Source organism: Engystomops pustulosus, chromosome 1 (assembly GCF_040894005.1).
Source record: "Engystomops pustulosus chromosome 1, aEngPut4.maternal, whole genome shotgun sequence".
NCBI classification, from domain to species: domain Eukaryota; kingdom Metazoa; phylum Chordata; class Amphibia; order Anura; family Leptodactylidae; genus Engystomops; species Engystomops pustulosus.
In genome coordinates this window covers 20,659,483-20,686,642 of record NC_092411.1, presented here as the reverse complement: position 1 = coordinate 20,686,642, position 27,160 = coordinate 20,659,483, and the positions used below count along the sequence as shown (strand labels likewise).

Sequence of the window (27,160 nt, the reverse complement as noted above, 5' to 3'; positions counted from 1 at the left end):
GGGTGAGGATCCCACAGGGGTCAAATGGTGGGGTTAATCACAGTACATTGGGAGAGATGACCTGGGAAGAAGATATAGAAGATATCTATCTAATATTTATCTTATATCTATTATCTATCTATCTTCGCTATCTCCTATCTATCTACACTGGTGATAATTGAAAATGGTAATAATTAAAATGCACTCTAAATGAGATCATTGAAAAAGACACTGATCAAAATTAGAGAACACGTTCCGTTACCTACAAGTTATTGGTGATAATCTGGCACCTGGCACTAATTTCCTTAATTATATAGCGAACCCTATTTAACTGGTGCCTAAATTTCCAGTTTTCACTTGTTTCCACTATGTTGGGCCGTTCCATAATGACTGAAACCCTCCGGCAGCTGGTTCTCCAGATGAAAGCCAATAGCAGCTGTAGCAAGAGAAGTTGGCCATTCCAAGTCTGTGATTTCCAGAATATTGTATCTCTACAACATCACAAACTCATTCAAGTTTCCCAAGATGGCTGTTCACCCCTGACAGACAAGAGAGGACAGGATAATGCGGGGAATCTCCATGGGTAATTGTTCCCCAGTACTGAACTGGGTAAGGATCTTTCTCGTCATACAGTGTCTCAATGTCCCAATTTGGACTAAAAGCCAACTCTGCAGTAACTAAAACTCTCATTAGCAGAAAGAATCAAAAGGCTAGACTCATCTTTACTGAGAAGCATGTTTCTTGGATAGAGGAGAGGTTCATTTTAGTGAACGCAAGTTTAATTTATTTGGATCTGATGGGAAACATTAGTTTGTCAACAAACCGTGGAAAGACTGAACCCAAAGTGCGTAAAGAAGTCAGTGAAATGTGGTGGAGGAAGTGTCATGGTTTGGGGAATGTTTTCTGCAGCTGGAGTTGGACCTCTAATACAGCTACATGGCAGAGTGAATACAAGTGTGTGTCAGAACCTTCTTCAACAAGATGTAGTTCCTTCCTTGTGTTTTTCACTCATTCAGCCAGCAATTTTCATGCAGGACGATGTTCCCTACAAAAGTGATGTCCTGTGGCCGGTGCTGAGGTCCTGAGGCCGGGGCTGAGGTCCAGTGCTCTTGCAACTGATTGTGACTGGTGGAACCTTCCGGAAAAAGCCATTATAATCTTTCTCTGTGCTATAGTTATTGCTGTTCTCTCATCACGTTTTATGCTGATACTTTGTTACTTGTGTAAAACACATCTCCATTGATGAACATTTGATGGATTTTCTTGACAAAAATCCATCAAATGTTCATCAATGGAAATTATATTATTTCTGTAAAAAAATCAAGTGATCTTACATTGTTTTTGTATTTTGATCTCCTCTATTTTTAAGCCTCTATAAGTTGTGTGAATGTCTATCATTATCATATTACTTCCATTGCTGTTTTCTCAGTTTCTCTGTGTGACATCCAGGGCTAGAAGTTTATGTTCCTCCATATATCTCTAGACTCAGCGTCCAGATTCCAGCGCTCCAGCGTAATTGTTACTAGTCTTCTATTATTCTATATCCAATGAGCAGTGAATGTTGGATATCTCAGACTGTGGGAGAGGTTATTACAAGGCAGGGACACCCCACAGCGGAGCTGAATGTGCGCTGGGCGACTCTTATCTGGGGATTCGGGGGATGAATAGATTCTGAATCGTTCTGTTGTCCCGTCCTAGACCTCCTATGGAAGACAATTTAGCAACAAAACAAGTGGTAGCGGGGGTCTTTCCTTTTTTCTAGGGGTCCCGGACCATTATTTCTCACCATGATGAAGATGTCATTGTCCCCAGATTCACTTTCTTCAAAGGTCAATTGATTTCTGCAAACCACAATACAAATTATCAGCGGAAAGCAATTCATCACGTCCACCCCTAGCATCTAGGAATTTTTTTTTCTTCCCTTTTTTACATGGAGAAAATTCCGAAGTCCAAATGGAAACTTCAAAAAACAAATCTTGTATCAATGTGAGAATTGTCTAGGGTTGTTACAGTAATAAAAGTATAATCTCTGTTTTATGAAAAGATATACAACTTTATGATAGACTTTGGGGAGAGGATTTATCATGGTCGGAAAACATTATTGCGCCCTCTACGCCACTTGGGCTTCTGTCTGTGCCGGTGTTACTCTGCTTTCACTCAGAAGCATCAGCAAGATCATTTAGGATACTACAGAGGAGGACTAATAATAATTCCCAATAAAATAGTAAAAAATCCCCTTCTACACTATTAAAACATTGCCGCAGTCACCCTGTTTGCCAGAGACTTTACATGTGACACAATGGGGCACATTTACTCACCCGACCAAAGGAGTTCACAGAAAGTGCATTGTCCGTGTATAATACATTGTGCCGCGATTCACTAAGATCGTGCCCCCGATATCCAGCATGTGTCGCTTCCCCGCTCAGGTCCGACAGAGTTCCCCTTCTTCTTCCTGGTGCATGTAAGTGCATTGGATGCGACACAATTTGAATCTTAAATCCCGCACTCAGTCCGAATCAGCCGGATCCCACGGCCCGCCGCGATTTGTGAAAGCAACGCAGCTGCGCCCAAATCCCATCACGTGCGACACAACCACCTGTTAAATACCTGTCACAGCCGTACAAAAACGTCGGAAAGTCAGACGAAAGTGTGATCTGCGACCCTTTGTAAATAAGCCCCAATGACTGTAACACTATAGTAGAATATAGCAAAAAATACAGCAAAACAAATTTACATTTGTTACTTTTTAACTAGCCTTATGTAACACAAATTTTTTTGCCACAAAATAAAGTGATGGCTCGTAAAACCCATTTATCATACGCTGGTGCTGTGTGCCGTAGTATAATGGTGCCCCCCCGGGCCCTGACACTCGCTGAGTCTATCTGGAGGCTCTGGCCGCAGCTGCGATGCGCAGGCAGGACACTTCTACGCTGCGCTAGGAATTGTGACTAAATCACGGCAGGGGTATGGCCGTGACACATCCACACCTAAAAGCTAATCTTCAAATAATGACAATATATACTAAAGGAAATCTACCATCAAAAATGAAGCATGGATAGACCAGGGTCACTTACAGCTAGGTCCAGTGACTGTGCTAATATTTGTTATCCATGGCCTCCTTCCTTCTAAAATCAACTTTTTTTTATAATCGTGCTCCAGCTTCACAAGCTGTTACACTGTCTTCCCATCCTCCTCCTTCCTCTGTACCTCCCCCTCCCATTGGCTGATGTAATCTCACACAAACATTGTTTGTATGGCTAGCACACATTTTTGTGCATTTCTATGGCCTCATACACACAGCAGTGGTTTACAAAGTCTGTGTATCAGCACAAGCTTCCAATCTCTGGGCAGGTTCTTTTTGGAGAAGAGAATTTGTGGTTTGTGGGGAAGGAAAACAAATATTCCTTTGCAGATTGCTTGAAGAATCAGTCGGATCATATAGGACATTACAGAGAAATACTGCACTGTACTGATGGAAATAAAGCACTTAGGGTGAGATAGAAGCTTACTATTAACATGATTGCATTAGATAGATCATCTCCACCTTGTCTAATAATGACATATAAATGTGTATTACAGGCAGAGGCATAATGTAAAGCTCTTCGAACCTGTTGCTAAATATGAACCATGACCCCCCACTTTGCAGAGGGGCTTTCAGGCCCCCTTATGCACCAGATACAATTGCTACCTTGACCTCCATTAAAGGGGTTATGCGGGTTTAAAAAATTTCTTATGGCCGGGCTGGGGAGGGCTAGTTAAACATAATAAACATGGACTTACCTCCTCCGGCGTCGCTGATGTCCCGCGCCACGGTCCCTTCGATCCGTGCCCCTGTTTGCTTACAGGGGCACGGAAGCCGCACACAGGGAGCTTCCGGTCCGCGATGTGGACGGCTCCTCCCATCCGTCCCTATCTCTCAGCGTTGTAAGCGCACTTGTAATGAAACCGGCGCCCCGAGAAGACCGGCCGCGGCGCGGGACATCGGACGAGGTAAGTACATGTTTATTGTGTTTAAATAGCCCTCCCCAGCCCGGCCATAAAAAATTTTTTAAACCCAGATAACCCCTCTAAGGTATGTAGTGTTGTCCACAGGACAGGAGGCATTATACAGTGGTATCCACAGGACAGGAGGCATTATACAGTGGTGTCTACAGGACAGGAGGCATTATACAGTGGTATCCACAGGACAGGAGGCATTATACAGTGGTGTCCACAGGACAGGAGGTATTATACAGTGGTATCTACAGGACAGGAGGCATTATACAGTGGTGTCCACAGGACAGGAGGCATTATACAGTGGTATCTACAAGACAGGAGGCATTATACAGTGGTGTCTACAGGACAGGAGGCATTATACAGTGGTATCTACAGGACAGGAGGCATTATACAGTGGTGTCCACAGGACATGAGGCATTATACAGTGGTGTCCACAGGACAGGAGGTATTATACAGTGATGTCCACAGGACACGAGGCATTATAAAGTGGGGTCCACAGGATAGGAGGCATTATACAGTGGTGTCCACAGGACAGGAGGTATTATACAGTGAAGTCCACAGGACAGGAGGCATTATACAGTGGTGTCCACAGGACAGGAGGCATTATACAGTGGGGTCCACAGGACAGGAGGCATTATACAGTGGGGTCCACAGGACAGGAGGCATTATACAGTGGTGTCCACAGGACAGGAGGCATTATACAATGGTATCTACAGGACAGGAGGCATTATACAGTGGTGTCTACAGGACAGGAGGCATTATACAGTGGTATCTACAGGACAGGAGGCATTATACAGTGGTGTCCACAGGACATGAGGCATTATACAGTGGTGTCCACAGGACAGGAGGTATTATACAGTGATGTCCACAGTACACGAGGCATTATAAAGTGGGGTCCACAGGATAGGAGGCATTATACAGTGGTGTCCACAGGACAGGAGGTATTATACAGTGATGTCCACAGGACAGGAGGCATTATACAGTGGTGTCCACAGGACAGGAGGCATTATACAGTGGTGTCCACAGGACAGGAGGCATTATACAGTGGTGTCCACAGGACAGGAGGCATTATACAGTGGTGTCCACAGGACAGGAGGTATTATACAGCGGTGTCCACAGGACAGGAGCTATTATACAGCGGTGTCCACAGGACAGGAGGTATTATACAGCGGTGTCCACAGGACAGGAGGTATTATACAGTGGTGTCCACAGGACAGGAGGTATTATACAGCAGTGTCCGCAGGACAGGAGGCATTATACAGCAGTGTCCACAGGACAGGAAGTATTATACAGTGGTGTCCACAGGACAGGAGGTATTATACAGTGGTGTCCACAGGACAGGAGGTATTATACAGTGGTGTCCACAGGACAGGAGGTATTATACAGTGGTGTCCACAGGACAGGAGGTATTATACAGTGATGTCCACAGGACACGAGGCATTATAAAGTGGGGTCCACAGGATAGGAGGCATTATACAGTGGTGTCCACAGGACAGGAGGTATTATACAGTGATGTCCACAGGACAGGAGGCATTATACAGTGGGGTCCACAGGACAGGAGGTATTATACAGTGATGTCCACAGGACAGGAGGCATTATACAGTGGTGTCCACAGGACAGGAGGTATTATACAGTGGTGTCCACAGGACATGAGGCATTATACAGCAGTGTCCACAGGACAGGAGGCATTATACAGTGGGGTCCACAGGACAGGAGGTATTATACAGCAGTGTCCATAGGACAGGAGGCATTATACAGTGGTGTCCACAGGACAGGAAGTATTATACAGTGGTGTCCACAGGACAGGAGGCATTATACAGCAGTGTCCACAGGACAGGAGGCATTATACAGTGGTGTCCACAGGACAGGAGGCATTATACAGTGGTGTCCACAGGACAGGAGGCATTATACAGTGGTGTCCACAGGACAGGAGGCATTATACAGTGGTGTCCACAGGACAGGAGCTATTATACAGCGGTGTCCACAGGACAGGAGCTATTATACAGCGGTGTCCACAGGACAGGAGGTATTATACAGCGGTGTCCACAGGACAGGAGGTATTATACAGTGGTGTCCACAGGACAGGAGGTATTATACAGCAGTGTCCGCAGGACAGGAGGTATTATACAGCAGTGTCCACAGGACAGGAAGTATTATACAGTGGTGTCCACAGGACAGGAGGTATTATACAGTGGTGTCCACAGGACAGGAGGTATTATACAGTGGTGTCCACAGGACAGGAGGTATTATACAGAGCGGGATGTTACAGGATGGGAAACAGTATCCTAATGGGGACACCTCTAACTCACACCTAATCTTGGAGGAACATTCAGAGCTTTATACTGAAAAAAACACATATTCAAGATTTCTTTAAAGTAAATGGATGTTATGTGACCTTACACCACTTTGGATAAATAATCACCTATAACCTTTATCTTAAAGGGAAAGTCTCAGCGTATTGACCCCCTTTCCCTGAACACAAACACACACATTAAGTAAATAAGTCGCTGCCGGTGACGATCGCTTTGTACTGAGTGTGGATTTATTTTCTAGTATGGAAACTGGAAAATCTTCTTTTATTTCATATGTAAATGAGGGATTGGTTGCACTTTGGCCTGGAGGTGCTGGGTGGGTGCTGGGTGGGTGCTGGGTGGGTACTAGGGTGGGTTGGGAGGTTTTATAAGTTTAGTTTTTTCAGTGAACTCCATGCAATACCAGAGGCAACCAGCTAAAGGTGTGGCGCTGTTTCTTGGATAAAGCAAACATATTTTTCTATCCTTGGATAAACATTTTAACTCTTGACTTACAATTGATAAAGCGAGTATGGAGTTGGCTCAGGAGCTAAACCTTGGGCATAGATGGTGGGTGTCTGCGGTATTATTTAGTAGACACATGCCACTAACAGCAGTGATGGCGATAGCCACTGTTAACTGTCAGCTCTTAGGAGTCTGTAATGAAGCTTTATTAATAATCCTTGGTCTAATTACAGCAAAAAATTTTGAAACTCCAATTGTCACAGGGGGGAAAAAATGTTTTTGTCTGGATCTACAATTATAAAATATACAGTTTTGACTTACATACAAATTCAACTTAAGAACAAGCCTCCGGAACCTATCTTGTATGTAACCCGGGGAGTGTCTTTATTCAATAATCTGCCGCATCCTGGATATTAATGAAGAAAACTGCACATAGTATTTCTAAAGAATAAGTTTTTGCATTACCATCTTCTGAATTTTTTTTAAATTTTTTCCACCGAAAGAGCTAGTTGGGGGCTTATTTTTTTTGTGTGAGGTGCTGTAATTTCCATTGGTAAAATTCATATTTGATAAAATATGTGCAACTTTTTAATAGCATTTAATAGCTATTAATTTTTTTTTAAGATTCCCACGATGCAGATTTAATAATGGATTATCTTCATGGATCAGTGTGTTACAAACGCAGCAGTACTAAATATGGGGGGGGGGGGGGGGTTTAGTATTTCATATTTATTTATTTTATTTTTTTAACAATACCTTGTAATTATCTTCAATACACTGTAATGCATTGGTATTGTGGTGTATTATAGCAGGACCTAATACAGGGTTTACAAAGGCAGGTCTGGGGGCGGGCACGATGTGACGTGATTGGCTCTCAGAATGTTGACCACAGCATTTAAGGGGTTAAACAGCCACAATTGGTATTAACAGTCGTGTTGGGGCTTCTTTTTTATGATGTTTAGGATCTGTATAAGTAATCTATATGGGAAGGTGACTTTCTAATGGAAAAACTTCTTGGAATCTTCTCCTGAAAATTTGAAGGGCTCATTAACATCTTATGTGCTTGTGGCCATTTTATTGAAATTTTTTTTTGGTTTATATTATATTTTTATTTGACAAATTATTCATAATTCATAATTCTTTCAATCCCACATTAATATTAAGAGGACATGGACAATAGACACAGGAGAACCATGTAGTGTGGGGGAGATGGATCTTATAGTATAGGTACAACTGTTGCGTTAATCATCACATTACTGTGTTTGTAGTTTAACAAAGTAACTGTGTGTGTAGTCTTCTATATAACCTGACACGTTGTACCAGATCCGCAGCGAGGACTGTCACCAGCGATGGATAACGCAGCAATAAATTACCCATCCAGTTATCGGACCACAAAGTCCTCCCTGTTTACATGGCAGGCGGAAAAGCTTCTAATGTTGGACGCCTTACACTAACCTACACATAGGAAACAAGAGGGGGCTTGTCTCACGTGGACCCCATTGTACAGGAAAGGCTCTCATCCCCCCCCCCCACTTCATGTGTGTGTAAACAATCAGGGTCTTTGTATCCGCAGGCAGCGAGTGAAGGAAGTGTGCGAGGAGGAAGACGTCCTTACAGAGCGGCCTCCAGCATCTCCAAGACATTGTTGTAGCCCAGAAGACCCTTATTACTCTCTATACTTCATTCATATCTACAGTCATTGCTTAATCATTACAATATCAGGACCTATATAGGTGAGAGGCGGTTACCAGAAAGTCCAAAGTCTGATCCGAAGTGCTGAGGATTCCATGAATGCTGCAACCAATCGCTTCAAAAATAAAGTGTAGTCACCCTTCTCCAGCTCCCGGTTCCCACGTCTCTCTGGTACTTTTTGTTACTGGCCATAAGGGGCCACGGAATGTGCTTTGGCCAATGAATGGCCTCCTCAAACCATAGGACATCACTTTCTAAGACTACGGGATGTCACTTCCATTATCCGTGGGAGGTCACTTCAAGGGGAACCTCTTGCTGTGTGCAGGGCCACCTATGGGAAGTACCGGACTAATGTGGGAAAGTGGAGTGTTAGCAGGGTGAGTATGATTCCCTCGACCCGAGCCCCAAGGGGTTTCCAAAATTACAGAAGGTAGCACCACTCCTTAAAGGTGTTTTCCCACGAACTAAAGTGAGGCCATATTACCCTAACTTGCTGATCAGTGGGGGTCTCAGTGCTGAGACCCCCACAGATCGCGAAAACGATGGGACCGTTGGACCCCTTGCCGCTCCTCAGACTAATAGAGCAGATGGCTGCTGACGGAGCTGACGGAAATCGCGAAGCGCCCCGCTCACCGATCTCCGTCAGCTCCATTAGTCTTAAAGTGCTTTTTTTGCTATCTGTGGGGGTCTCACCACTGAGACCCCCACTGATCAGCAAGTTAGGCCCTAACCAGCGGATAGCGCCTAACTTTAGTTAGTGTGAAAACCCTTTAGGCTCAAGACAGTTTTACACTTACATTGAAAACTCGGAGCGTCCAGAAATATAAAAACTGTCCAGTCTATTGATAGTTTTGGCTGGGACCGGCATCGGTGGCGGTTATTTGATCATATATGTGGTCCCAAATATCAAGTCAATTTTGAGTGTCCCTGGTCCTGGTCCTATGGCCATTGTGGCCTTACCGGAAGTGTCAACAGAATAACTGTAGGTAGCACCAAAATAATAGGAAACTGGAACAGGATAAGTAGCTTCTTTTACTCCTTCCATGACCCTGGATATGATTAATCCAGATAGGGAGGACATGGATAGAAGTGTGTTGCACCATATAGGAAGGATAATCCTGATTATTTTGATGGTGTTAGGTTCTTTCTATTACTGGAGGTGGATATAAAATATCAAGTCAATTTAGGATGGAACTAATCCCAGAGGTGGAGCACAAATGGCAAGTGTCCACCTCAATACATAATCTTCTGTATGTTTATTTTCTTACTTTCCGTGATAATAGGATAGTCTTCCTAGAGATACATTACATCTTTTCAGTCATGTGATATTTTTAGTTTTTAATTAACAATTTTGGGACTTCAGTTGACGCCATGTTTACTTGTTCGATTTGGTTGACGGTCAGCCAGCATGTGGTAACTGGATCTTGAGAAGATGACCGCCGTTGGCTACAAACTTGTGTTGGGTCTATCTCTGCTAGACAGGCCACTCACCCATGTGTTGATCAAAGGATGGTTATAAATGGTCCATGGTGGAACATCAATAGATCTACAGAGATGTCTATGGCTGCACTCCATGGTATTCCATGTGCTTAGGTCAAATGTCAGACAAAAAAATCCCCATCTTGACCAGACTGGGAGGTCAGCAAGAAAGAAGCTTCTGTTCTCCTATAAGAAAGTCAACCCTTCACTAAAGGTTGCTGGAGATACCCTCAAAAAGTGTCTGCTAACATTGTCTTCTGGAATGACAAGATTCTGCAATACAAGACTTTTCAGTAATTGTAAAGCAGATGCAGGAATGGACAAAGGAGCCTTGTAGTAATTGCTCTGCCTGATAAGTTGGGATGACTTTGTTGACTTAGGACCACCAAGTCCTGAATTTAGCATGTCCCAGTAGACAGATATGCAAACTGGAAACAAGGCAACAATAATCCATCAAGTCCAAACTATAATCCCACAGTGTTGATCCACTGAATGCAAAAACAAAAAAACAACATAAAGCAGAGGTAAATTGGACCATAATGGGAGGGGGGGGGGGATTTATTTTCCAACCCTAAATATGTTGGTCAGAATATATCACAATGTTCTCATTGTATAACACTAGTAAAACAAAAAAATATATATAAATTAGGTATCATCTTTCTCTTCCTAAGCACTGGTATGTGAGTGTTATTTTTTTATTATGTTGTGGCTACCTATCTACTGGTGGGCATGTGCAGAGGCTACCTATCAACTGGGAGGCATGTGCTGGGGCTACCTATCTACTGGTGGGCATGTGCAGGGGCTACCTATCAACTGGTGTGCATATGCAGAGGCTACCTATCAACTGGGAGGCATGTGCAGGGGCTACCTATCTACTGGTGGGCATGTGCAGGGGCTACCTATCTACTGGTGGGCATGTGCAGGGCCTACCTATCAACTGGTGGGCTTGTGCAGGGCCTACCTATCAACTGGTGGGCATGTGCAGGGGCTACCTATCAACTGGTGGGCATGTGCAGGGGCTACCTATCAACTGCTGGGCATATGCAGAGGCTACCAGTCAACTGGTGGGCATGTACAGGGGCTACCTATCTACTGGTGGGCATGTGCAGGGGCTACCTATCAACTGGGAGGCATGTGCAGGGGCTACCTATCAACTGGGAGGCATGTGCAGGGGCTACCTATCAACTGGTGGGCATGTGCAGGGGCTACCTATCAACTGGTGGGCATGTGCAGGGGCTACCTATCTACTGGTGGGCATGTGCAGGGGCTACCTATCTACTGGTGGGCATGTGCAGGGGCTACCTATTAACTGGGAGGCATGTGCAGGGGCTACCTATCAACTGGTGGGCATGTGCAGGGGCTACCTATCAACTGGTGGGCATGTGCAGGGGCTACCTATCAACTGGTGGGCATGTGCAGGGGCTACCTATCAACTGGTGGGCTTGTGCAGGGACTACCTGGGCATGTACATGGTGGGCATGTGCAGGGGCTGCCTATCTACCTGTGGGCTTGTGCAGGGGCTACCTATCTACCTGTGGGCTTGTGCAGGGGCTACCTATCTACGTGTGGGCTTGTGCAGAGACTACCTGGGCATGTACATATTGTAAGGCTCTCATAGAATTACATTTTAAAATATGTGGTGTTCATGGATCTCTCAGCCAACAAGGTTCCCGACCCCTACGCTAAAGGAATAAATACCCCAGACCACCTTCATGTCTAAACCTGGACCAGCTTGCTGGTTTATGCGATTCCAAAAATATTCCCAAAATATTTCCATAAAATTACATGTGCCGCAACGCTAATTCATGACAGAAGTTACAAGTTTACTATGCGTTTCGGATATATCCTCGCAAACGTGTGGCCTTCTTTGATGGATTAATGGAGCGGCAGATGGCATTTTATGGAAATGCAATAAAGTTAAGGATTTTAAAGACACCACCACTTTGAAGAATCGTTTGAACATCTAAATGAGTTCAGACCCCAGACAAAACTCAATAACTAAATTACTATAAACCCCAGGCACCGTAACTACAGATCACTTGCACTAATAAGGGCTCAGTGGCTCAGTGGTTAGCATTACAGCCTTGCAGCACTGGGGACCTGGGTTCATGTCCCATGGTCAACATATGCAAAGAGTTGGTATGTTCTCTCTGTGTTTGTGTGGGTTTCCTCCAGGTCCTCCGGTTTCCTCCCACACTCCAAAACATACTGGTAGGTGATTAGATTGTGAGCCCCATTGGGGACATGGACTGATGTGGCAAACTCAGTGCTGCGCTACGTAATCTGTGTGCGCTATATAAATAAAGGAATTAAAACTCATATCAATCCCAAAGTAAATATAGACGACTATATCAGCCTGTAAACTGATACAGAACCCACACAGGAACCTAAAACTGAAATAGATCAGACTAATGCAGACCCCAGACCTAATTCTGTCCTTAACTGAGACCCGAATGCCTTTTAGCCAATTTAGACTATAGCTGGTACCATAGCAGAAGCCGGAAGTTTGCTACCAGTTCAGGTGATGTCCACTTTATTGTATTATCAAGATTAGTATTGGGAAACTTCCCCTTTAGTGGAGGACACACCTACATTTATGTTAATGACTCGGTGAAATTTTGTAGGATTGGCGAGCAATGGGGCAGATTTACTAAGGGGATTCACTAAGGTAGTTCCTCCGCTGCGCTGAAGTTCCCCGGAATGCACTCAAATTCACTGGCCTATTCCTAGTGAAGGTAAGTGCAATTTTCACGACACTTTTTTTTTTTTTTTTTAATTCGGCGGTTTTTCCGAATCTGTCAGGTTTTCGTTCGGCCACGCCACCTCGATTTCCATCACGTGCATGCCGGCGCCGATGCGCAACAATCCGATCGCGTGCGCCAAAATCCCGGAGCAATTCAGGGGAAATCGACGCAAATCGGAAATATTCGGGTAACACGTCGGGAAATCGGGCCCTTAGTAAATGACCCCCAATGACTTTCTTCCTTAAACAGCACCACATCTGCTCGCAGGTGGTGCATGGTATTACCGCTCCATTCACTGCAGAGCTGAAGTCAGATACCAGACACAACCTGTGGCCAGGTGGGGCGCTGTTTCTGAATTCAAATTATTTTTGGTCCTGCACCATTCTTTTAACCTCTAATATCTGATTCAGAATATACATCTTTTTTTATTCTACCTTTTCTACCCTCTCCAGTGTTTGTATATCCTTCTGCCATGTATGCTAGACTTCACATATCAGTAATATATTTCACAGACAGAACTGTGTGACCAACACTGCTCTATGGAAACAACCTCCGTTGTAGAACTCATTATTTCACACTCTTAAAGGGGAAGTATTGATAGAAAAAAAGTAAAATCCAATTTTTAAACATATATTTGGAAAACTGGAAAACCCCTTTAAGATTTAGAAGATGTTCCCCTGAGTTTAAAAAGAATTGTCCTTACACCTAAATAAAAATGGTCTCACTGTTCCCCTGAATATCGAAATCACTGCTCCCACTAAATACATATATCCCACTTTAGTATCCTAAATTTAAAAAAACCTGTCTAGGTTTTCATGTGATCTGGTCAGCCTTCTTGTGTTTAAACCCCTAAGCAATGCTACAGAGGGTGTGATAATGTTATCAGAGTATATCTAGTAAGGATTACTAATAGAGTAGTTCCTCGGGGGAGGGAAATTCTAAAAGGGTTCTCATTGGCAAGAAGAAAAGGAGGTGGGGCCAACGGAACGGAGATCCTCCTTCCAAGGGTCATACAGGGTTTTCCATTGCTCTAAAGAGTTGTCCCACGTTTAAATGCTATCCCTTGACTACAGATTTCCGATCAGGGTTGATCAGATCACACTTAGACCTCCACTGATCATCAGAACATCAGCTCATTACTCAATTTTTGGGGGAGTGCCAGAAATGGCGCAACCTGCTTCTCCATAAGTTAGGGAAAGCAGAACCCTTATTCATATGATCTATATCTATGTTCAGTCAGGGTAGAAGTGGGGGGCTCCGGATGCCAGGACCCCCCTAATCACAATGTTATTTCCAAGCCTGTGACCAGGGTATAGCAATTGAACTTCTCTAATACTAAAGATTGTATTCTTTGTACATGTCCCTATGTGTGATTCAAGGACCCCCATCTACATAAGAGGACGTGAAAACAGCACCTGATAGGTGGGGGTCCTGCGATACATTTTGCACTGGGATATGGGTTCAGGATCTTCTGTCATTTACGTCTAAATTATAGTTTTATTTAGGGAAAAACTTTCTGCTAAATATTCCGAATATCCCGAATGAATATGTTACCACTAAATCCATGCATAGTATCTATGGGATCACAGGAGGAAGCCTAATGAATACCAGTCTGACAACATTTGGGAGTCAAATTCACTTTCTATTCAGTGCTCCAGGGGCCATGGGGGGAAATCGGATGAAATCTCACACTACTTACAGTCCATAGGAGGGTCACGTGCCAGGTAAGTATAACTTAAAGAAACAAAAGTCAAATATTTTTGTTGGCGCCTTACAAGTGCTTCATTCTACAGCTCAGTCACTACCTGCTCCCCCTAAAACAAGTGTCCTCTTCAGGTCTGTCACTCAGATGGCCACAGTGACCTACACTATACAGAAACTATACAATTCTACACTATAAATGAACTACACTTATACTACATTATATATACTCACTAGACAGATGTACACAATAGAGGGAATCCCTACTAAAATGTATCCCATATAAAATGCTTCCTAGAGTGATACATTGTAGCAGCGTGTGTGGTTGTTGCTGATGTGTGTAGCTCACAGAGCATTGTCTAGACTGGTTACAATTGTCTCCACTTCTCAGCTGAGAGCAGCACTGGCTATGTCACTGCCAATGTCACTGGCAATGCTTTGTGAGCTAAACAGCCTGGACTCCAGCCTGATACATTGTAACAAACCAGCAGAGATATCTGTGCAGCTGCTGCTGATGTATTTAGCTCACAGAGCATTGTCTAGACTGGATACAATTGTTTCCACTTCTTAGCTGAGCGCAGGACTCGCTATGTACAGGGTAACTGCTAAATGTTTTTAGTGAATTAATCTATCTGCATATTCGGCCTCAAAACAATGAGAAATAACAATGTAGTGGACAGAATGAAGGAAGCAGGAATTCGGGGCCAGACTACACTGTTGCCATGAAGACACATCAATATGCATAGGAGTTGTAGCCACAATTGTATCCAGTCTGGACAATGCTCTGTGAGCTAAACAGCCTGGACTCCAGCCTGATACATTGTAACAAACCAGCTGAGAGATCTGTGCAGCTGCTGCTGATGTATTTAGCTCACAGAGCATTGTCTAGACTGGTTCAATTGTTTCCACTTCTTAGCTGAGAGCAGGACTAGCTATGTACAGAGTTACTGCTGCTGAATGCAGACAATCGTATCGAATCTAGACAACGGGGCACATTTACTTACCCGGTCCATTCGCGATCCAGCGGCGCGTTCTCAGTGGAGGATTTGGTTCTTCCGGCGATTCACTAAGGTAGTTCCCCCGATTTCCACTAGGTGTCGCTGCTGCACTGAAGTCCGGAGTTCACTGGAGTTCACCAAGCTATTCTGGGTGCAGGTAAGCGCGTGTCCAGCGACACTTTATTTTAAAAAAATACGTTTTTTAAGAACCAATCAGGGGACTGCCTGTAATATGTAAATAGATACCTAGATGGATAGATAGATATGAGATTGATAATAGATATGAAATAGCTATGCAACACCACTGCCAACGTATCGGCAAGGGGGTAGTTGAGAATAAGGCCCTCTACCTGTCAGGATCCATCTGGCGTGATCAACTCACCCAAGAGATAATGCAGGGAGATCTCAGGTAATCTGCAGCTGTAGCCTCTGCCTGGGAAGGCAATAGTTAAATTATTAACTATTATCCAATGATATGGCCGTATTGTAAACTGGAGTGTGATTGGAGAGTTGCTACCACCTGACCAGGGGGGAGTATAAAACCCCAGTGCAGTGGGAGCACATGGTCCAGACCTCATGGTCCAGTCCAGTCTTAGCTGGTCTATGAGCACATGGACAGAGAGAACAGAGAGACAGTGTGGAGCACACCTCTAGTGCTGTCACCGAAACCATTCCCAGGAGAATATAATCCAGAACTGCAGCTTCCACAGTTTGGGCACAGCTCCATCTCCATTATCCTAGCCTGCATATACTACCAGGCTAGTACCAGAATCCAAAATACGCTGTTTGACCGTTTAGGCCCATTGCCTTCTACCAGTTGTTTAATAAAGAACTGCAAGTTGATTTGCACAACGTTGCCTCAGTCTGATCCCTGGCTATGGCTGTCACCACCACGGGCTTCCCCATCCATTAGGGACCTATCTTACAGACACTCAGGGGTTTCCCCAGGGAGAACCAGTGCATCAGCCTCTCCCTCCATATTTCTTGCACACACCACCTGCTGGAGACCTGCCAGGCTGTAGGACAGCCCTCCGGTCCCCATACCAAGCACCGTGACCACAGCGTGCCCTAGGCCGCAACCGCCAGCCACTCTGGTATTCAGGGCTCTGGCTGTCTCCAGGCCCCAAGAAAAGGCTAGGCCCCAGTGGGGGATGTTACAGATAGATAGATAGAATTATAGGAGATAGATAGATGATAGATAGATATGGGATATATATGAGATAGATAGATAGATAGATAGATAGATAGATAGATAGATAGATAAATAGATAAATAGATAGATAGTGTGGCCTTATCAGTTGTCTTCACCCTGTAAATTCTCTATTGAATGTCCGAAGTTTAACCCAGGAAGAGGTGCTGCGCTGCCTCAAAACAACTAAAATAGACAAATCACCGGGTCCAGTTGGCACACACACCCGGGTACTGCATTAACTATGTTCTGTAATAGATAAACCATTATTTTTAATCTTTGAAGATTCCTTAAGCACAGGTTCTGTTCCTTAATCTGATGCCAATATACAAAACAGGATCAAAAAGTGATCCCGGAAACTACAGACCTGTGAGTTTTGGTGGATGGTAAACTCAAGTTTAGTGACCTGAGCCAGGCAGCTGCTGCTAAGGCAAATGAGGGATGTATCATTTGCAGGTTTCGCAAATGTTTCTGATTTGCCCTGAATTGCCCCGGGTTTTTGGTGCACGTGATCGGATTGTGGTGCATTAGCACCGGCAAATCGGGGGACGTGGCCGCTGCACAACCCGACTGATTCGGACAAACCGCAGAATTTAACTTTCAAAATTGTGTTGCAAGATCAGCACTCACATGCACCGGGAAGAAGAAGGTGAACTCCGGCGGACCTCAGCGGGGGAAGCGACACATGCAGGAAATTGGACGCACGATCTTAATGAATTTCGGCAGCTCCGAATCCTCGTCAGACATTCCGGATCGGCGGAGTCAACGGGACGGGTAAGTAAATGTGCCCCGTAGAATAAAGGTTATGGAGTGACATGTACTCTTGCTTTTTCCAGTCAGAGCCGCTTCAGTCTTCTTAATTTACATACAATGGGTATGGAAAGTATTCAGACCTCTTTAACATATTCACTCTTTGTTTAATTGCGGTCAATTGGTAAGATCAAAAAAGTTTGGGTTTTTTTGCTCATTAATGTGCACTCTCCCCCCATCTTGACAGAAAAAAACCCAGAAATGTATATATATTTGATAATTTATTAGACAAGAAAAACTGAAATATCACATGGTCACAAGTATTCAGACCCTTTGCTGACACTCATATTTAACCCAAATGCTGTCCATTTCCTTCTGATCCCCCTTTAAATAGTCCTACTCCAGCTGTGTTTAAACTGATTGGACTTGATTAAGAAAGGCACACACCTGTATTATGACATGGCGTATACATATGATACTACTGTAACACAATAAACCACAGCTATGGAGACACACATGCTGTAGGGTAGGCGGGTGGTAGAATGATTGAGCAACTATTGGAAGAAAGTGTTCCAATTACTGTCACAATCCTTTTCTTTTTGTGTACCAATAATTGTGTATAATGCAGCTGTACATTTATTTCATGATTCTATTCAATAAAGCAGTTAAAAAAAAGAAAGGCACACACCTGTCTACTCGTATATAAGACCTCATAGCTTTCAATGCATGACAGAACATATGAGAATCATGATCTGACCAAGGTTAAGAAAGAATTTCTGCAGCACTCAAGGTTTCTAAGAGCACAGTGGCCTCCATTATCCTTAAATAGAAGAAGTTTGGAACGTCCAAAACTCTTCCTTTGCCTGGCTATCCAGCCAAACCAAGCAATGGTGGAAGAGCCTTGGTGAGAGAGGTAAAGAAGAACCCCAAGATCACTGTGGCTGAGCTCCAGAGTTGCAGTAGGGAGATGGGAATCACCTATCACTGCAGCCTCCAGCAGTTCAGGTTTTATGGCAGAGTCTGCCAACAGAAGCTTCTCCCCAGTGCAAGACATATAAGACACATACAGTGCAAAACACATGAAGGACTCCCAGACTATGAGAAATAAGATTCTCTGCTCTGATGAGATCAAGGTTTAACTTTTTGGTGTTAATTCTAAGCAGTGGAGAAAAACAGGCGCCGCTCATCACCTGCCAAATACAATCCCAGCAGTGACACATGGTGGTGGCTATGGGGGGGACAGGACCACCGGGTGTAATGGAAGGAAAGATGAATGCGGCCAAGTACAGAGAGATCCTGGATGAGAACCTCTTCCAGATGCTCTGGACCGAACCTTCCAACAAGACAATGACCCTAAGCACACGGCTAAAATACCACAGCAGAGGCTTCAGAACATCTCTGTGACCATTCCTGACCGGCCCAGCCCAGCCAGTGGAGCATCTCTGGAGAGACTGGAAAATGGCCTCCACCAAGTTCACCACCCAACCTGAGGGAACTGGAGAGGATCTGCAAGGAAGAGGCAGAGGATCCCCAAATCCAGGGGTGAGAAACTTGAAGCATCTTCCCAGGAAGACTCCTGGCTGCACCAGCTCCAAAGCTTCTACTCAACACTGAGCAAAGGGGCCGAATACTCATCACCGGGGGCCGAATACTCATCACCGGGGGCCGAATACTCATCACCGGGGGCCGAATACTCATCACCGGGGGAGATTTCAGATTTTTTTGTTTAACCCCTAAGTGACTAGGCCTTAAAAGACTTTAATGACCAGACCATTTTTCACAAATTTTCACACTTGGTTACATGGTTTAAGGGCCATAACTTTCTCCTAAAAACATTTTGCAAACTTTTTTTATAGTCAGTAGGCAGTCGGGATAGATTTAATAAATTTACAAAGATTTGCAAAAAATTTATTAATTTGCAAAAATAAATTAGCAAAAATATCAGAAATGTTTCTATTATTTTCTGAAAGGATGTGGATGTAGAGGGCACATTAATGAGCAAAAAAAAGGATTTTTTATGATCTTACCAATTGGCTGCAATGAAACAAAGAGTGAAAAATTGAAAGGGATCTGAATACTTTCTGTATCCACTGTATGTCAATTAATAAAGGAGTCTACAGTAACCAATATTAATTAACTGGTTCACGTCGTGTCCCGCTGCATGGAGAGGGCTCACGGGCTGAGCACTTTTCATAGCATATTGCAGCAAAGGCTTACCGCTAGTATGGCAGTATATGATAGGATCGATCAGACAACTTAGGGTTAAAGTACCCTAAGGAGTCTGAAAAATAGTAAAAATAAAAAAAAGTTTAAAAAAAAAAATTATAATAAAAAAACCTAAAAAAATTCAAATCACCCCCTTTCCCTAGAACTGATATAAATATTAATAAACAGCAAAAATCATAAACACATTAGGTATCGACACATCCGAAAATGCCCGATCAAAATATATTAACGGTTTTTCAATGCGTTTAACGGAAAATAGCGCCCAAAGTCGAAAATGGCACATTTTTGCCATTTTGAAAAATATAAAAAAAATCTATAAAAAGTGATCAAAAGGTCGTACAGTCCTAAAAATGATATAATTGAAAATATTATCAAATGTTGCAAAAAATGACACCACCCACAGCTCCGTACACCAAAGTATAAAAAAGTTATTAGCGCCAGAAGATGGCAAAATCAAAGACATTTTGTACAGGAGGTTTTCATTTTTGGAAATGTATGAAAACATTATAAAACCTATACAAATTTGGTATCCCCATAATCGTACCAACCCAAAGAATAAAGTAGACCTGTCATTTGGAGCGCTCAGTGAAAGCCGTAATATCCAAGCCCACAAGAAAATGGCGCAAATGCGTTTTTTCACCATTTTCATTGCATTTGGATTTTTTTTCCTGCTTCCGAGTACATGGCATGGAATATTTAATACCATCATTATGAAGTGCAATTTGTTACGCAGAAAACAAGCCGTCACACAGCTCTTTACTTGTAAAAATAAAAAAAGTTCGATTTTTGAAGGTGGGGAGTGAAAAACGGCCATGAAAAAACAGGAAAGGGCCCAGTCCTTAACCGGTTAATATGGGGGCTGCTGTGTTACATATTAATCAAGGAGAGGGGCTGCTTTGCTACCTCAATCAATGAGGGGTTGCTGTGCTACATATATGGTTGTGCACCATATAAATGAGGGGTTCTGTGCTATGTATTAATAATCTGAGACCTCTTTATGGCATCATGGCCTCCTCATGGAGGGTGGAGAGGCTGTAGTTCTTTTGATGTTCTTCTGTGAGATATCTGGATATTTCTGGGTTGTTGGTGGCTTCTTCCTGCAAAGTCCTCCAACATTTGCAATATTAATGATATGTTCTCCGCTTTGCACAATCCATACTTATTAGAAGGGTCCAAGACTAGGAAATGGTTGGGGAAAATACCCTTTGCGAAAAATTTCCATGACCCTCCTGCCCAGCCCCTAACTAAATAAAACACAGAAGACTTGTTGTTGGAAAGGTGATTGGTCCCAGCTTTAATAAAATCTGGAGTCACAATATGAAAAATATAAAAAAATTTTTAACACATCATATATATAACATAATAGATATGAGATAGATAGATATGAGATAGATAGATAGATAGATAGATATGAGATAGATAGATAGATATGAGATAGATAGATATGAGATAGATAGATAGATATGAGATAGATAGATAGATATGAGATAGATAGATATGAGATAGATAGATATGAGATAGATAGATAGATATGAGATAGATAGATAGATATGAGATAGATAGATATGAGATAGATAGATAGGAGATAGATAGATATGAGATAGATAGATAGATAGATATGAGATAGATAGATAGATAGATATGAGATAGATAGATAGATAGATATGAGATAGATAGATAGATATGAGATAGATAGATAGATAGATAGATAGATAGATAGATATGAGATAGATAGATATGAGATAGATAGATAGATAGATAGATAGATATGAGATAGATAGATAGATATGAGATAGATATAGGGGGTCATTTATCTAATTTCTCCCTTCTCTGAGCTCTTTTTGCGCCTGTTGTGAGTCTATTTTTTTATACCTCATTTGTCTTCAACATTTTGGCTCTTTGTCAAAAGCAGTTTTTTTTGCGCCTTATTAAACGCAAATTTTTTTTTAAAAAAAAGGCTCAATTTGTTGCGCAAATCCTACCATTGCTTTTTCTTAAACACGGTCAGGACTGACAAACATCTGTAAAGAGGCGCAATGTAATGACAAATAGGGCGCAACAACACATTGGGAATTGAGGCGTAACATTCCAAAAAAAGTGCAAAATAGGCCCAAAAACAATTACCCAGCAAAAAGGCGTAAAAACACCAATCTCAATGAAAAAATATATAACTGATCCCCATAAAATAGGTAGTTATGACATATATAGATGAATAACGGATAGATTTCTCCTCTTACGTTGTTATATGTTGTGTTACGTTGTCCATCACCCATGTGATAATGGGGCAGTGTTATCCGGAATTCCTTCTCTCCGTGGACCTCTATCTGCTGCAGTTTGGGAATTATCCAGGTGTCAGTGGTTACACCATTCATGTTCCTCCTCCTCGCTGTAACTTTCCGATAAATTCTATTTTTCTTTTATTGTTGAGTCATGAACAAAGGAATTAACGGAATGTTCTGGATACATTTTGAAATGTTGGCCCTAACTGTAGCATCATGACCTCCTCATGTGGGGGAGCAGAAGCTCTCAAGCCCCTCAGGGCGCATTCACACGATGCATCGCGTTGCGCTGTGGGTTGCGTTTTTGACGCATTCCACAGGCTTCAGCCTTGATCACATGCCAAGGTTACATTGTGTTTCCACTGCATCTCCTAAAACGCAATGTAACCTTAGCATGTGACCAAGGCTGAACCAGTGGGATGTGTCAAAAACGCAACGCACACCGCGACGCAACGCATTGTGTGAATGCTCCCTCAGACTTACCCTCTCTCCTCTCTGTAGATGTGTTCCTGGTCATGAGTGGAGGGGAAGCGGCTGAGGTTCTTTAAATGTTCTCCTTGGAGATATATAGATATTTCCAGCTCAGTGGTGGCTGCTCTCTGCATTAAAGGGCAATTGGACATGTCGATTTGGGACACTCAACCACCCACAGACCCCTACTCTGTAGTATTTTTGAGCTGTGGTTTAAAAAAAACAAAAAAAAAAACTTTATACAGGCAGTCCCAGGGTTACATACAAGATAGGGTCCGGAGGTTTGTTCTTAAGTTCATTTTGTATGTAAGTCGAAACTGTATATTTTATAATTGAAGTTCTAGACAAATTTTTTTTATCCCCCAGTGACAATTGGAGTTTCAAAATACTTTGCTGTAATGGGACCAAGGATTATCAATAAAGCTTCATTACAGACAGCTTACAGCTGATCATTGCATTATGGGACTATAGTAACATCCAGAGAGGTCACCAGAGATCATAGTGGGCAGAGAGGTCTGTCTGTAAGTAGGGTGTCCTTAAGTAGGGGACCGCCTGTACTTGGTGGACGTGCATTCCTACAAGTGCAGTCCGCATATTACACGGCGCATGTAAACTTTTATTTATACGTTTATACTTGACGGAACAGGAGAGCAGGCGCCATTTTATCTTGTATTTATTGATAATAATCATGTTTTTATTGCGCATTCTGTATGTACCTTATATGCACTGTTCACATTTATATGGATGTTCACTGATCAATCGCATTGTACATCTGTCTTTATAGGGGACACGTATCACTCCTATTGCTTTATTTTTATTTTTCTTTGCAACTTTTCGCAGTGTGAGACTTATTTGGTGCCGAATCAAGCAGTGCACCACAGTTAGGCCTCTTCCACACTAGCGTTGCGTTTCACGTCAGGGTGCAATGCGTGAAAAACTGACGTTTTTGGCTGCGTTTTTGTTCCATTTTTCCTTGGAGTAATTAGCGTTTTTGCGTTTTTCACGCGCGTTTTGTTAGCGTTTTTTTTGCGTTTTCGGCGCATTTTTCACGCGCGAGTCAATGGTAGAATCGAGCATTTTTCAAAGGGACCATGGTTTGGGATTAAAATGGGTTATTTAATTAAAAAATAATGTCTTCTGATAAGTTGCAAACATCTGCGATCTATTCTTCACTGTTCCGCGCGCGTATATTATCTCCCGACAAATTAGCAGATGTGAAGAACAGTGAAGAATAGAATAAAAACAGTGAACACAGGATCATTTAAGTGAAAAACACAGTGCAGAACACAGTGCAGAATAGATTACAGATGTTCGGCACATCTGCTTACTTGTCGGGAGATACGCGCGGAGCGGTGCGAACAAAATAGCATGTGAAGAACAATATATATGTGTGTGAAGAACAAATTGCAGATGTTTAAATACATCTGCAATGTATTCTTCACACATATATGTTGTTCTTCACATGCTATTTTGGCCGCACCGTTCCGCGCGTATCTCCCGACAAGTAAGCAGATGTGCCGAACATCTGTAATCTATTCTGCACTGTGTTCTGCACTGTGTTTTTAACTTAAATGATCCTGTGTTCACTGTGTTCACTGGTTTTATTCTATTCTTCACTGTTCTTCACTGTGTTTTTTTAATTAAATGATCGTTCGCGAGCAGGGGAAATACTGTTATTCTGGTCACCTAGCAACCCTTACGTTTAAAACGCATTGCACTCGCATTGCACTTGCAATGATTGCAAGTGCAATGCGTTCTTGATGCATCTCCATAGACTTGAATGGGGCGTGAAAAACGCGCGTGACTCGCAAAAATAGAGCATGCTGCGATTTTGACGCGCGTGCAAACGAACGCAAGCACGCGCGTGCAAAACAACGCTAATGAAGAAAGACCCATTGAATACAATGGGACAGAGTGCAATGCAAGTTCTGCGCGTCAAATGCACGCGCAGAACTCGCGCGTGAAAAACGCCAGTGTAGAAGGGGCCTTAGGGTGATGCCACACATGGCGTTTTGAACCTGTATTTGGTCCATTTTTAAGCAGTCCGTTAAAAACACATGCGTTTTACGAAAACGCATCCTTTGACAGGTTTAACCAATTATTAAAACTGGTCAAAAAACGGATGCGTTTTTAAAAAACGCATTCATTTTTTTAACACAAAACGGACCAAAAACGGGTTCAAAATGCCATGTGTGGCATCACCCTTAGCTGCCTTAGTGTCGTATTTATCTTTGTAACCCAGATATTTGTTCAACTTCTGAGACTTTTGGGTTCTGAAATTGTCCCATTCTTGCACCTGAGGGCGCGTTCACGCGTTGCGTTTTGACCTGCGTTTTCATTGCGTCTGAAACGCATATACAACAGCTGAGGAGGGGTGATTTGCCTATTTACATCACTGTAAACATTTCCCTTTACAAAACGCATCGTAAATGCGATGTTAATACATGCATCTTGTTAACACATGCATTAACATTGCGTTTACAAACGTAAACGGAAATGTAATTAGGCAAATCACCTCTCATCAGCTGTTGTATATGCATTTCAAACGCAGTGAAACGCGCCCTAACGGTGAAGACACACGTGGCGTTTTTGGGCCGTTTTTAGTACAGCGTTTTCAGATCGGGGAAAAAGGCATGCGTTATTGACCAGTTTGAATTAAGATAATTGGTCAAACCTGTCAAAAACGCATGCGTTTTTTTCAATCTGAAAACGCACGTCAGAGTCTGATCAGGATGCGATCAGGGTTTGGTCAGTGAAAAACTTAAATTTTTCAGTAGAATTCAATCAGTTTTCAGTCAGGGCTCCTTTCCACGTGCCATTTTTAAACGCATCCAAAACGAAAGTGGGAGGGGATTTGGGCAAAAAGCATATGGGTATGCAATAAATGCATGCATTTCATTGGAATCGCATGCGTTTCAGGAAGACCCACTCTCCCATTTTCGTTTTGGATGTGTTTAAAAATGCGACGAAAACGGCACATGGGAAGGCGCCCTCAGAGTATGTTCAGTGTCTCCGTTTTTCACGCGCATTTTCATTGCCTTTTTCACGGGCGGATAACGTGCGTAAAAAGGACTGAGGTCTATCTTTTCTATGATTACAATGGGTCACAGTACAATGAAAATTCTGCACATCAAAAGTGCGTGAAAAACGCAAGTGTGAAAGAGGCCTCAGTCTCAAAACAGAGCGTGCTAGACCCAGACTTACTTTTGGGAGCTGCTTTTTGGGACTAAAAAGTCGCACATCACAAAAAGTTGCAAAAGATACATTGTAATGATTAAGTAGCCAACTTTAGGAAACTTGAAAAAGTGGCAGCCGGAAAAAAACTATGATACATGTGCCCCATAGACTCACTAGGCTTGAAGATGATTAACACCAAAACGTTGCATCCAGCCATAGAATAAACTTTTTCACTTCCTTTTTGGACTGCTGCCTCTCCAGTGGACTCAGATACTAATGCTTCCTACCAGGAACCTCATGAATTAGCAGCCTCCTTTAATTGGGTTCAGTCTGTGCTGCCTTCCACTGATCAGTGGTCTGTGGAAATAAGTTTAGTACCTGACCTTTTTGTGTTCACTGACGACATTGAACCAGAGGAAAAAAAAAACAAAGTGTGAAAAAGCCCATTGAAAAGAATGGACCAGAAAGGCGTCAAAATTCACTGGAGCCAGGAAAAGAAAATCATTCTGTACTTGTCCATGAGCCAAAATGGGCAGATGTGAAAATTCCGATAATGTGAAAGAGCCCATAGATAGATAGATAGATAGATAGATAGATAGGAGATAGATAGATAGATAGATCGATAGATAGGAGATAGATAGATAGATAGATAGATATGAGATAGATAGATAGATAGGAGATAGATGATAGATAGATAGATATGAGATAGATAGATAGATAGATAGGAGATAGATGATAGATAGATAGATAGATATGAGATAGATAGATAGATAGATAAATAGGAGATAGATAGGAGATAGATAGATAAGAGATAAATAGATAGATAGATAGATAGATAGATAGATAGATAATAGATAGATAGATATGAGATAGATAGATATGAGATAGATAGATAGATAAATAGGAGATAGATAGGAGATAGATAGATAAGAGATAGATAGATAGATAGATAGATAGATAGATAGATAGATAGATAGATATAGCTTATAGATGGATAACTGGGAATAGATATGAGATAAATACATAGATCTGGAATAGATAGGTAGATACAAGATAGATATGAAATTGATATCATATAGATTATAGATAGATAAGAGATATGATATAGAAGATAGATAGATAGGTAATATATATGAGAAGGTAGGTGTAGGTGGTTACAAGATAGATATGAAATAGATTATAGATAGATGATTGGTAATAGATATGAGATAGATAGATAGACATTAATCAAGGATTCTGAAGAGGATCCGAAACGTAGCACTTGGGTGAATAAAGTACCCACTCTTTTTCATATTGTGGTGTGCAGCCTATTTTTTACTTTTAGATAGATAGATAGATATGAGATAGATAGATAGATAGATAGATAGATAGATAGATAGATAGATATGATATAGATATGAGATAGATAGATATGAGATAGATAGATGATAGATAGATGGATATGAGATAGATAGATGGATATGATATAGCTATGAGATAGATAGATATGAGATAGATAGATATGATATAGATATGAGATAGATAGATGATAGATAGATAGATAGATATGAGATAGATAGATATGATATAGATATGAGATAGATAGATGATAGATAGATAGATAGATATGAGATTGATATGAGATAAATAGATAGATAGATATGAGATAGATAGATAGATAGATAGATAGATATGAGATAGATAGATAGATAGATAGATAGATAGATAGATATGAGATAGATAG

General features: G+C 42.3%; 1 long non-coding RNA gene across 1 annotated transcript; it reads right to left on the bottom strand.

The window, feature by feature from the left end:
* Nucleotides 1-1,342: 1,342 nt before the first annotated feature.
* On the bottom strand, nt 1,343-25,715 carry LOC140065197 (uncharacterized). The gene is made up of 3 exons (XR_011847870.1): nt 25,612-25,715; nt 1,766-1,820; nt 1,343-1,682 (listed from the first exon to the last, which is right to left on the bottom strand). It is a non-coding gene; the product is annotated as an uncharacterized lncRNA (long non-coding RNA).
* Nucleotides 25,716-27,160: the final 1,445 nt, after the last annotated feature.